This window comes from Desmodus rotundus, chromosome 1 (genome assembly GCF_022682495.2).
Source record: "Desmodus rotundus isolate HL8 chromosome 1, HLdesRot8A.1, whole genome shotgun sequence".
NCBI lineage: Eukaryota > Metazoa > Chordata > Mammalia > Chiroptera > Phyllostomidae > Desmodus > Desmodus rotundus.
Window position 1 is genome coordinate 124,382,474 of NC_071387.1, and position 12,318 is coordinate 124,394,791.

A 12,318-nucleotide genomic window follows, 5' to 3' on the forward strand; every position below is an offset into this window, starting at 1 on the left:
AAAACAAACTTTTGATATAACTTTTTTTCTTATTTTTGACAGGAATAACACAACCTTTATCTTACATTAGTGAGTTGTGAAGCTAACAAAAAATTTTAAGTATTGATAATGTAGAAAATATTATCAAATATTATCATAGTCATATGAAACAGCAATTAAAGTTTGAAACTCAAGTGTGTAAGAAAGAGAGTATAAAATTACATCAGGCAATTAACTAACTAAGTATGATTTTTTTCTGGGTTTTGCAGTTTTACTGACATCAGATTTTTAAAATTTGCAATTTGTTACAGTTTATTTTCTCATCATTAGGTAAGCATTCACTTTCATATCTAATTTTGTATTTTATTTCCTTTTTCTCAAAGTTTCCCCAATTTGTATAAATTAAAGCTTCATAAAACTAGATATACCTTGGATTTTTAAGTTATTACTTCAAAACATTTATCATGACATGTTTTGTGATTCTTATAAAACAAAATTTATATAATTGCTATATAGAGTACCTTCTCATAAGATTGATGGGTTTATTTTTCCCTTTGTGCCCCAAGTACAATTAGTTCAGAGGCTCAGACACTACAAGAAGCAAATATTCAAGAAATCCAACAAAATTTGAGGTGGTAAGTCAAAGAAATAACAAAATTGATGTGAAAAAAATTTGTACACAGAGCATAAATGAAAGCTGCCCACACTTGAACCCACATTAACCTTCAAGAGGTAGTTAACCTCATTTAAGGTGAACAAGTGTCATGTCCCCATATAAGAATGACTAAACAAACAGCAAAACACAAAACAAAACAAAACCTTGGAAAAAAGCAAAGAATATACATAAAAACTAGATGAACAATCTGCAATATAAGAAGAAATATCTTATAAAATAGCAAATGAATTCAAAGAAATAGATTTCTATCATCTCATTGATATTATAAGATATTGATATTTTTGGGAAAAAGAAATGAAACAAGTATTTAAAAAAGAGACTTCAATTCACAAAATAAATTCAAACTGGCTGGTAAAATTTAGAAAAGAAACGGAAAAGAAAACAGCATATTGCTAATGGTACCCTGTACTACAGATTAAACAACAGGATAAACATAACTGAAAATACAGATGCACAGTGTGTGACCTTCAACAAATTAGAAATGGAAGGAAAGAACACAGATAAAAAGGCAAAATGAAGAGAAGAAGGTGATGATTTGGAAACGAATATTCAACACACATGTTTCTTGTCCTTAAAGCACAGAAAAGAAAGACTTCAAATGGCATGCCATGTTTCAGGGAAAGCTGACATAAAATACATAAGAAAATGTATCCTCAGGAAGGTGCTGAGTTTGGGAAATGAAGAATCACTTGAGCGCTCCAGAAGAACAAATAAGCCGTGTACAATAATAAAAGTCACCTTGGCCTCAACCTTTTTCAACACTCCACCCATGGCCAATGACAAGCAGGAAGAAAGAGACCCTCGCTCAGTGTTATCATCCGTATGTCCCATTTGGAACTGTGGCCATCATCTCGGAACCAGCCATGGATCCAAGAGGATAAATCAATATTCACACAGTGAGAGTAGCTAGTGATATTTTCAGTCAATTTTGGATCCTTCCATCAACTCAATGATAAACTTTTCTTATTGCTGAAGCCATGGTAATTTCACTCCCGGATTATTTGAGAAAGCTTCCTACCATGTAAAAATAGTAATATAACATACCAGTGTGAGGATAAAGATAAAGAAGGCAGGAGAAATTTTGTACTAATTTCCTTATCTTTCACATCTGAAATTTAAAAATCACAATATAAAGTTGAAACAGTATGATAATTGCACACTCAAAATTGTGTTTTTTTCTTTTACTAATATTATAGAAATCTTTCAAGAATATTTCTTATAATGAAGAAATTTAAAGTTTTATCAAAATTTTAGCATTTTTTGTTTCACTTCAAATACTTTATTCTGTTAAATTCAAAGAAAAGTAATATAATTAAAAGTAATACATATGATGAGCTAATATTTGTTAAATTTCTATTTTCCTATCCTTGAGTCTTTGTAGGGGAATATCTGAATTTTGGGACATTAAATATTAATAATAGGTAGTCCTGAGTTGTAAAATTTAGTAGTAGCTTTCACTTTCTTTTTATTTTTCTGCTTTGCTTTACACATAAAAGCAATATGAAAAACAATACAAAACATAATAAACAAAACAATAAAATTGTTATAAAACAAATAAAATTGATCTTCACAAAACAGAAAAAAGTTAATAATAAAAATTGAGCCCCTATTTTGAACAATCATTTTACAATATATTAGACTGCAGAAATGCATTATAGGCAATAATATTTTACTTCATGTTTCATAGTTATACAAAACTGTAACAGTTAAAAAAATACATGCCTACCTAATCTTACACCTACTATTGAAAAAGAAATATGAATGGGAGACACTGATATTGGAACTTAATCATCTCCATCAAAATTTAGAATTATCAATAGTTTTAACTTCACATTTTTGAACTCACTTTTCAAGGTAAATAAATATTTCATATTATATTACCTTGTAAAAGAGTATAAATATCAGTGAACTATTGTTAATATTTTAAAAAGACAGTAAAGTCATATATGGATTAAAAGGGAGGGAGTATTCAAAGGCTGCCAGACAGCTTCCCACACGTACCAGAGTTCCATGTGTTTCTCTGCCTTTGTTAATGCTCATCTGGCTAATATTTGTCCTTCCACTATCATCTCAGGTATCATCCTTGTAAAAGGGTCTTTGAAATCCCTGTGTTGGTCCAACTGGCTGTGTCCCTGTGCCACCTTGTCTATATCCCTGTAAGATAAATTAACCCTACTGTATTTGAAATTACCTGTTTGACTAGAGTTCTCAAAGTGTGGTCCCCAGGCCAGCAGTGTCAGTACTGCCTGGGAGCTTGTTAGCGAGGCATGCTCTCGGGCTCCATCCTATGCACAGTAACGCAGGAACTCCTTGGGCATGGCTCAGCAATCTGTGTTGTAACAAACGCTCCAGGTGATTCTGATGCATGCTAGCTGGAGGGCACAGGTCTACTCTCTCCCAAAAGAACACAAGCTCTGGAAGAGCTTGGTCTCTTCTTATTCACTGTTGTATCCTTGAATCCTAGCATCGTGCCTGGCACACATTATCTTGTCCTCAAAGACTCAGTATAACAAAAATACAGCCCACAAATAATGAAAATAATAACTAACTTTTATCACGTCCCCATTATGTTTTAGGAATTGTATTAAGCATTTCACATGTACTTACTCACTTAATTTGGCCAATGTTCCAATGGAGCAGATGCTATTTAGTGTCCCCATTATTACACATTAAAAAGTGAGTTACACAAAGATTAGAGGAACTTGCCAAGGACACACTTAGTAAATAGACAAGACAACATAGGATCTCAGTCATTCTACATTCAGAGCCTGACTCTAATATGAAATTACATAGACTTACAATATGTGAAAGTACTCAGATTAACTACCTGAGATAATTTTTCTTCTTCAAGTATCTGTGCTCTTTGTTATATAAAAGGTCTGTCTGGAAAGAGTCCAGCCATTGTTAATATAATGAGAATAGTTTGCACTACATTGATGTAACCTGGCAGCTAAGGAGAGCAGGCCAAAAAGCACATGTGTGAACAGTGACAACTTCACTGTACTAGTCAGTGGGGATGGTAGGCCATTGAGTGAGCATGTGTACTGTGTGGCTGCTGCATTCAGGATGACCGAGCAAATAGAGCAATGAAACCGCATCAAATTTTGCATAAAGCTTGAACATTCCTCCACAGAAACTATTTGGAAGAGACAGAAGGCCACAGCTACTAGCAACTGGTGGTTGGCAGCTTCATCACAACAATGTGCCTGCTCGTGCAGCACCTCTTATGAGCTTTTTGGCAAAACATCAAATCACCCAGGTAACTCAGCCCCCTTACAGCCCAGATTTGGCTCCCTGACACTTCTGGCTTTTCCCGAAACTAAAATTACCTTTGAAAGGGATGAGACTTCAGACTATCAATGAGATTCAGGAAAATACGTTGAGGCAATTGATGGTGACTGGGAGAACTGTGTGAGGTCCCAAGGTGCCTACTTTGAAGGGGGCTGAGGCATCATTGTCCTGAGTACAATGTTTCTTGTATCTTGTATCTTCTTCAACAAATGTCTCTATTTTTCATATTTTACATGGCAGGATACCTTCTGCACCACCCTCATATATTGGTAAGTAGATGGCATTTTTTGCCCTACAAAGAATATTTTATAGACACACACTTCCATTAGTAATAGGTGGGCCTCTAAGATCATGAACCACCCTCAACAACTAAATGGGCATGGATTTGCTCTTAGTCATTTTAGAGATTTGCCTGAACAATTTTCCAATAAAGACTCAGTTTCTTTTTCTGACTTATTTAAAACCCATTTTTGAGTTTTGGATCACACCAAAGTCCTACAGATGCCAAAAATTTGATGAAAGATTTTGAAATGTCTTCTAATTGCTGTGGTATAAATTAGAACTCCAATTGACGGTGTTACAAAGCAGACATGTGCCTCACCAGATCCATTAACAGTTACGGCTCAGATGAAATAAATATGTGTTTTATAAATTGCATTAATTGAAAGTTAAGCTGTTAGTTGTAATTTTATATAATACTCAAGAAAAAATTCCTTAAATTTTCAAAGATTAAGATGGATACTTTCATAATGTCAGTTCACCTTAATATATACATGACCATAACAGATCATTCTGAGCAGTAAAGCTAGGACTAGACGCACTCAGTTTACTTAAGAGTGGCAGTTTGGTCATTTCTACTGGGTTTTACCTGGGGCCGTGCCTAATGCTATACAGACTGTAATTTCTACATGTGAAATTATGCCAATTTATTTTCATTTTGAAAATTGCCATTATTCCCCATTCCTAAAAGTGGCAAAATCCCAGCAGATGAAACTGTTCACAACCCACTGCTAGAACATCTTACAGCACAACAAAGATTGAGTTGAGTGATTCAAATGACCATGAGGCTAATTATCATTTTTATCTTCATGATGGGAGCTGACTATAGCATTTCTTAATTCCATCACTCCTTTTGGTGCTCTGGCAGAACAGCTGGTCTGCAGGTGTTGTGACTGTGGCTCCTGGAATTGTGCCTGGTCTCCTTCTTTGCATGGTGACATTCTAGCCAGGAAACAGATTGAATTATGCTGATGCTGAGCTACGGAAATACTGCTCAGTCCAGTAATCTTACAACAATGCAAAATGTCCATTAACAGCCGCCTGGCAGCATTGTAACTGAGGGTCAGTTAAAAGTGTAATTCCTTCCCATTATGAGTTGCTGGCCATGTAAAGAAATTAGGCAAGTGAAGAAGAGGATAGACAAAGGTATTGAAAGATATGCAAATTGTCAACTATATAAAGAAGAAGAAAGTGGTCAAAAAGACATAAAGAATGTTATTTTTTCTTATATGGTATATCTAAGCTGAATACTTAAGAGAATATAGCTCTCCAAAGACCTGTTACTATGTTTGTCTATCATTAGTTGTCAAAAGGACAGTGGAAATATGGAAAAAAATGAATTTCCAGTTGATTTCTGTGGCAACATATGGCAATATTCTATGCGTGAAGAGAAGTCACTCTGTTCTGATTTCTTGACAGGTTTATGCCGCGGTTCATGGATCATCCGTCAGAGGGTGTGGAGACGGGAACACAAGATGTGCATGGAGTCACTCACGAGTGAGTATATCAGCATCTGCTGATTATATGCTCCTTCCTACTGGGCTTCTCATTACTCTGGAAAAAAACGAGCCCTTTGAGAACGCTCTGGATACTGTCTGTAGTGCATAGACAACAGACACACCTAGATGAGGCAGACCAGCTGAGAGCAAAAATGGACTGACCATATTGTGAGCTGGCTGCTCTGGGTGAAAGTAGTCAGGATTTAAAGGATTAAAAGTGGGGAAGTTTAAAACTCCAAATCATTTATCACTTCTTTATCCAGTAACATGTATAATATATTTTTAAATGTTTCAGATATTGTGGCAGCCAGAAGTTTAACATTCCCATCCCTGGTATACACATCCTGTCTAATACCCTTCCTCTGAGTGGGCCCAGGATTTGTGAATATCGTTGCTGTGATTAGGTTACTAATAGGTTGACCTCAAGTTAATCAAAATGGAGATTATCCTGAGCAGACCTGACCTAATCAGGGAGCCCTTTGAAAGAAAGTGAAGTGCCAGCTCTTGCTGGCTTTGAAGAAACAGCCTCAATGAATTCAACAGCTGCAAGGAAATAAATTCTGCCAACAGCCATATGAACTTCCAAGGGGATTCTCAGCCTCAGATAAGACCCAGCCCTGCCTGAGACCTTGACTGCAGTCTGTGAGCACTTAAGTAGATAATCCAGCTACCCTGCAGGAACTCCTGACCCACAGAAATGAAGATAAAATATCTGTGTTTTAAACCTCTAGGTCTCTGGTAATTTTTTATACAGAAATAGAAAATTAATAGATCTGATGTGTAAAATTGAGGTCTTTAAAGAGCATTTCTTATATTTTGAACATATTTCTGTATATGTGATGTTTTGCCTTTAGTCGGTAGTATTCTTCAGTCATGTTTCTCTGAATCTGAACCGAACCTTGTTTCCAATTCTCAGGTCCATCTGTCACAATCCAGATACCATCATAGAATTCTGACTTCTCAGACAAATTGTGAAGCCTCAAATATTGCAGCTCCTCTGGTTCAATTTTCATTTTTTTACATCTTTACATAAAATTCCTCCAATATTCTAAAGGAAAACTAGAAAAGATCAAGGTTCTCTGTCAATTGATTTCGGCCAGCTTTTTGTCTTCCTAACTACTAAGGAAAAAAATTAAAACCCCAACTACATCTGGATTATAATTTACAGTTTTTACAGTTACCTTATTTAATTTTAGAAAAGTAATTTGAAAATGTAGGTTTGATGTTTTAAAATAATTTAACACAGAATTCAGGACCTGAAACAAAAGACTTCACATGCAAATTGCTCATGGATAGAAGAATGGACAATTACTTAAGATCCATATTTTCAAAAACATCAGATAAACACAGCAAGAAGGAAGGGGAGATCAATTAAATTCAATTCAGAAGAGAATAGCTGGTAAGAATAATAAAAACATGTATAGCCTTTCTTTTAAAATCTTCAGAGTACTAATGGTAGACATCATTAAATGTTTCTTACTGCACAAAGAACTGTTAACTTGTACTCATCTATGCCTCACACAAAATTACTTAGCAAAAAATCGAATAATTATCAATCATAGTTGAACCCTCAAATGTGACAGGCACTCTACTGTTAATGTGAATACATGGTTGCATCTACTCTTCACAACACACGTTATGAGCATGATATGATTATCTCTTTACCACTCGTGCATGCAAGGATAGTAACCACAATGATATAGATGGGTACTCCACCTGTCTGGTTCCAAACTATTGGTCTCCATTGTTTGGACAAAAATGCCTGTAAGAGTGTCTAGAAGGTCAGATTAGCCCATGGTAGTGAATACCAGAATGCATCACCCTGGGAAGGGAGGGAGCAGCACTGGGGAGAGGAAAGAGAAACCAGGTGTTCCCTAGGCCTGAGTTTTCTTTCTTACCTCCCTGAAGATTCTTCCAAAGCATGCTTCCCACAGTGGTATGGCATACAAATTCTTATACCCATATCCCTATCTTCCAGTATGCTTTGTAGTCAAAACCAAATATTGGATATTACATTTTCATAGACTTTTAGTAACGTCTCATGGCACAAATGTACAAACACGCGCATCAAAATTATAATAATTCCAGATATCCAAGCTTTTTATATTTATCCAATAATTAGCCCATTTTCACTTTGTTGTTTTCCTCTGATGATATACGGCAAGGTCTGTCCATAAAGTATCCAGCCAAGTAATATGAAAAATAGAGACGTTTATTGAGGAAGATACAAGAAACATTGTACATAGACAATGAGGCCTCAGTCCCCTTAAAAGTAGGCACTTCAGGACCTCACACAGTTCTCCCAGTGGCCATGAGCTGCCCGGTTGTATTTTCCTCAATCTCATCAGTAGTCTGAAATCTTTTCCCTTTCAAAGGTGATTTTAGTTTTTGGAAAAGCCAGGAATCACAGAGTGCCAAATCTGGGCTGTAGCGGGGCTGAATCATCTGGGTGATTTGATGCTTCGTCAAAAAACTCTGCAGGAGACGTGATGCATGAGCAGGCACTCCGCCAATCACCAGTTGCCCATAGCTGTGGCCTTCTGAATCTTCCAAATAGTTTCTGTAGAGGAATGTCTAATCTTAATGCCAACTTTGATGCAGATGTGTTGCTCTACTTGTTCAGTCATTTTGAATGTGACAGCCACACAGTGCACATGCTCACTCAATAGTGTCCACCACCCCCACTGACTAGCACAGTGAAGTCATCATTGTTCACACATGCACATTCCAGTCCACTCTCCTTGGCTGCCAGGTTACATCCATGTCACACAAGCTATTCTCATTGTAATAACAATGGCTGGACTTCTTCCAGACAGACCTTGTATAATCAAGGATGAAGTTGACTGTAAAGTATTTCTCAATGAAGATGCCTTGCCACCTGAAGCCAACATCATAAACCAGAGCTAGTTTAGTGGTAGTATTACTCCATTAAGTCTAGTTCATATTAATACCTACTTCCTACATTCTCCCAGTGCTATATTCTCAAGTGTCCAACTGACTGCCATAGTACATGATTTTACCACTGGAAAGACGAAATGAATCATTTCAGATATGTGGTCTGCTAAATCATCATAGCTGTTTTCAAATATTTTAAAAACTCTTATGAGAAAAAGAATTAGGGTGTTATTGTGTGATTCCCAGAAACAGAATTAAGACAACGTGTGAAGTTAGATGGAAATATCAACAAAGCTGTCCAATTTGGTACTTAATTAGGCAGAGTTCCCCAACAGTGAAGGTAATGAAACCATAGCTAGATAAGCACTTCATAAAGAATAGCCAGGAAGCCTGTCAGCAGTTAACCTTGACTCTAAATACCTTTACCTCTGCCAGCACCTCACATAATGTCTCAGGTATAATAAGTACCGAATAAACATTTGCTGACTATATAAACATAAGATAATTTAAAAAACAAACATAAGTAAGAAACTTTAAAGTATACAAAAACTCAGCTGACATTTATATTTTAGCATAATAAATAAATAAAATACTTTTTATACTATTGGATTCCACATTTCTATCCTGAGAAATAACACATTAAAAATTCATAATGTACTAAACAGCAGAAAGAAGGAATAGATGTCTTTTATTCTTTTATGAAATGGAAACATACAAGTCTTCCATTTCTAGCTGGCTGTACACCCTCCAGGATGTATCTAGGTAATCATTTTAATAAAAGAAAGGGATAGTTTCTGACTTGGTTTGAAAATCCTTCTTTGAAAGCCTTAACGAAAGATTGATATATGATTAACTGCATACTGCATGAATTTTCCCTAAAAATGTTTCTATATGACTCTAATTTCACCCTGTTGAACCCGCTGCATTCCTCAAAATGGAGATAGTAAAGAGGCAGGCCTATCCCTTTAGGGGAAAAAGAAACTTTCAGAATGTTTTCATGCTAGGTTTTATGAAGTGTCATGAGACTCAAAATACCTCCTTTGCTACTAGAGGTTATAGACTATGAACTAACTCCACCATAGAGAGAGCAGGAGGTGTGCCGCGTAGGGTGATAGCATGGAAAGATCTAAACCTGCTCCTACTGCTTAGAACCGTTGGCTCCAAGACCTCCAGTTTCTCTAGACTTGCCGCAACTTCAGACACACACGCTGCTGCAGCACTAGACCCTTCAGCAGTGCTCCCCTCCCCCGGCCTTGCTCATCCTGATCAGTGGCTTTCTGAGAGTAAGGGATCTACATAAAGAGCTGTCATGCCCTCCTAGCTCTCCTGCAAAGAACTTCTCAGAAGCCACAGGAAACCACTCCCTCTTGCTGCTTCTCCATTTTAGAGACTTGGAAATGTCTTGGCATTCATGCTGTGGGATTGTGGCTTTGTCTTTCTAAGATTGTTTTTATCTGACTGGCATTCATAAGATCTTCCTGTGTAGAAATAAGCCACCACTAAACCTGCTTTGTACCAATATGGAAACGTGGAACTGAAAGCACCAATTACATGGTTTTCAAGCAGGTTGGCAGTAGTAGGCAGGGAACACACGATCCATTGTTACTTTTTAAATAACAGTAGAAGATTTTGTGTATTCTATTAATGCATACACAAAAACATTAAGACATAAAATTGAGCTTCTTCCGTGTGATGGTGATGGCAAGTGTGGTCACATTGAGAGTAATACTATTTCATGACCACAGAAGACAAATATATTTTTTTTAAAGACTCATTGTGCTTTGATTGACCAACAGGAGAGATGGTACATAAAGTGCAACCAAGGAGGACAGTTATGAGAATTAAAAGTTCAAAATTTCAAGTTCCTTCTCACCCTGAACGCATACATAAAGTCACTATATTTATCTATAGGCCAACTGTAGCTGACAAAACAAATATTGAATCATCTGTGGAGTTTTAAAAGAAACAGAATTCTTAGGCTCTGTCCAAGTGTTGGTGAAATATATTCTCCGAGGATGTGGTCTAAGAATCTATATTTTTGGAAAGCTAACTCACTCAATTCTATTTGAATTCAAGTTCAGACACCACATTAACTGGATACTGTAGCTTGTTGCTCAGATCCCTGTTCCCACAGCTGCCACCTCCCTGGTGAAGCCAGGATCAAATTGCTGGTTGGTGTGACAGAATGAAACCCTCATATGCATCTCCTGATTTGGGATAACTCCTAAAGAATAACCACTGCAGAGCTTCCCTTGAGCTTGGATGCTTCTTTTGCCCCTTCACAGGAGCATGCCTCAATAACATTCCTGCAAGCAAATCTCCATCTCAGAATCAATTTCTCAGGACACTCAACCAAAGGCAACTGGTGTTTACATGATCCTTGAATACAGACTCTAAAATAGACAATGGCTGATAGTGGAGCAAGGTGAGAATGGTGCATGTATGGAGAAGAGGAGCAGGAGTCCCAAGGCACCAGAAGTTAGAGTATGAGCAAGGTAGGAATTCAATGAGGCATTAAGTGGAAGTGGTACAAGGGGGTGAGTCAGGGTCCCGGTGGAATGAAGAAGGCATCAGAGAGGATCTTGGCCTGCACAGAGTGTTTCAAGCGGGAAGGGATTTTGCCTGGAGCAGGGAGAGGTCATCTCTGCCCAGTCTACTGGAGTTAGGGAAGGATAAGAAGGAAATCCTTCCAGGACTAGAGCAGCGGTGGAAGCCCAACACTGGTTTTGGAAACCCAAATGGAGTGAGGACAATGTTTGTACAAGAGGTGATGCAATAGCCGCTCAGAGTAGGGAATCAACCCAAGTGGGTTAGGTAGGGTGTCTGCGTGGAGGTTGTTGAAAGGAGGCAGAAAAGGGGCCAGGTACAAAGGTACATGTACAGAGCTCTCTTCAATAAACTTCCTGCACATAAATTCTGATATCAGCCAGTTTCTTGGGGGATCTGACCTAAATACTACTGGACAGGAAGCATCGGATGCATATGTATTGTGAAGAAGGGGGATAACTGTTTTTTAAACTCTTGGGTTCCATCCACTATTATTCCTCATAATCTTGTAGATCAAAATACAAATAATGGCAATTAGAAGGAAAGAGAGCCAGAAGCTGAGGAAAAATAAATAAAGGAGCAGGAACAGCAGCTCTTTATGTTAAACACCTAATGTGTACAATACCACACAGGCTTTACATGTCCAGTCATATTTATCCCCAACAGCCACACAAAGAAATTATCATCCCAATCTTATAGTGGAAGAAGAAATAAAATCAGAGAGTTTTCATACACAACTAGTAATGTCCCTATTATCTGAACCCCTAACTGATTGATTTAATGCTCCTTAGAGTCTCTTCTTCCATTTGTAAGAACAGGGTTAAAGGAGACGGAGTTGGGAATAGTGACAAAGCCGCAGTAGGTTCTAGGAAATCAATAATAAGTGGTTCAAGGGTCAGAGTATAACAGCTAATAGGAATAGCTAAGATTTATTGAATAGTTCCTCTGTGCCAAGCACTGTATTGAGTTACTTACATGGATTTTCTCATTTAATCCTCAGGACTACTGCCTGAAGAGAGGTAACATCATTAACCCCTTTACCAGTGAGGATACCGATGCTCAAAGGAGTTACATACCTGACTTAGGTTCAAACAGTGTAGTCCCATAGTTCTCAAACTTTAGCATGAACACCTGGAGAACTTGCTAAAACAT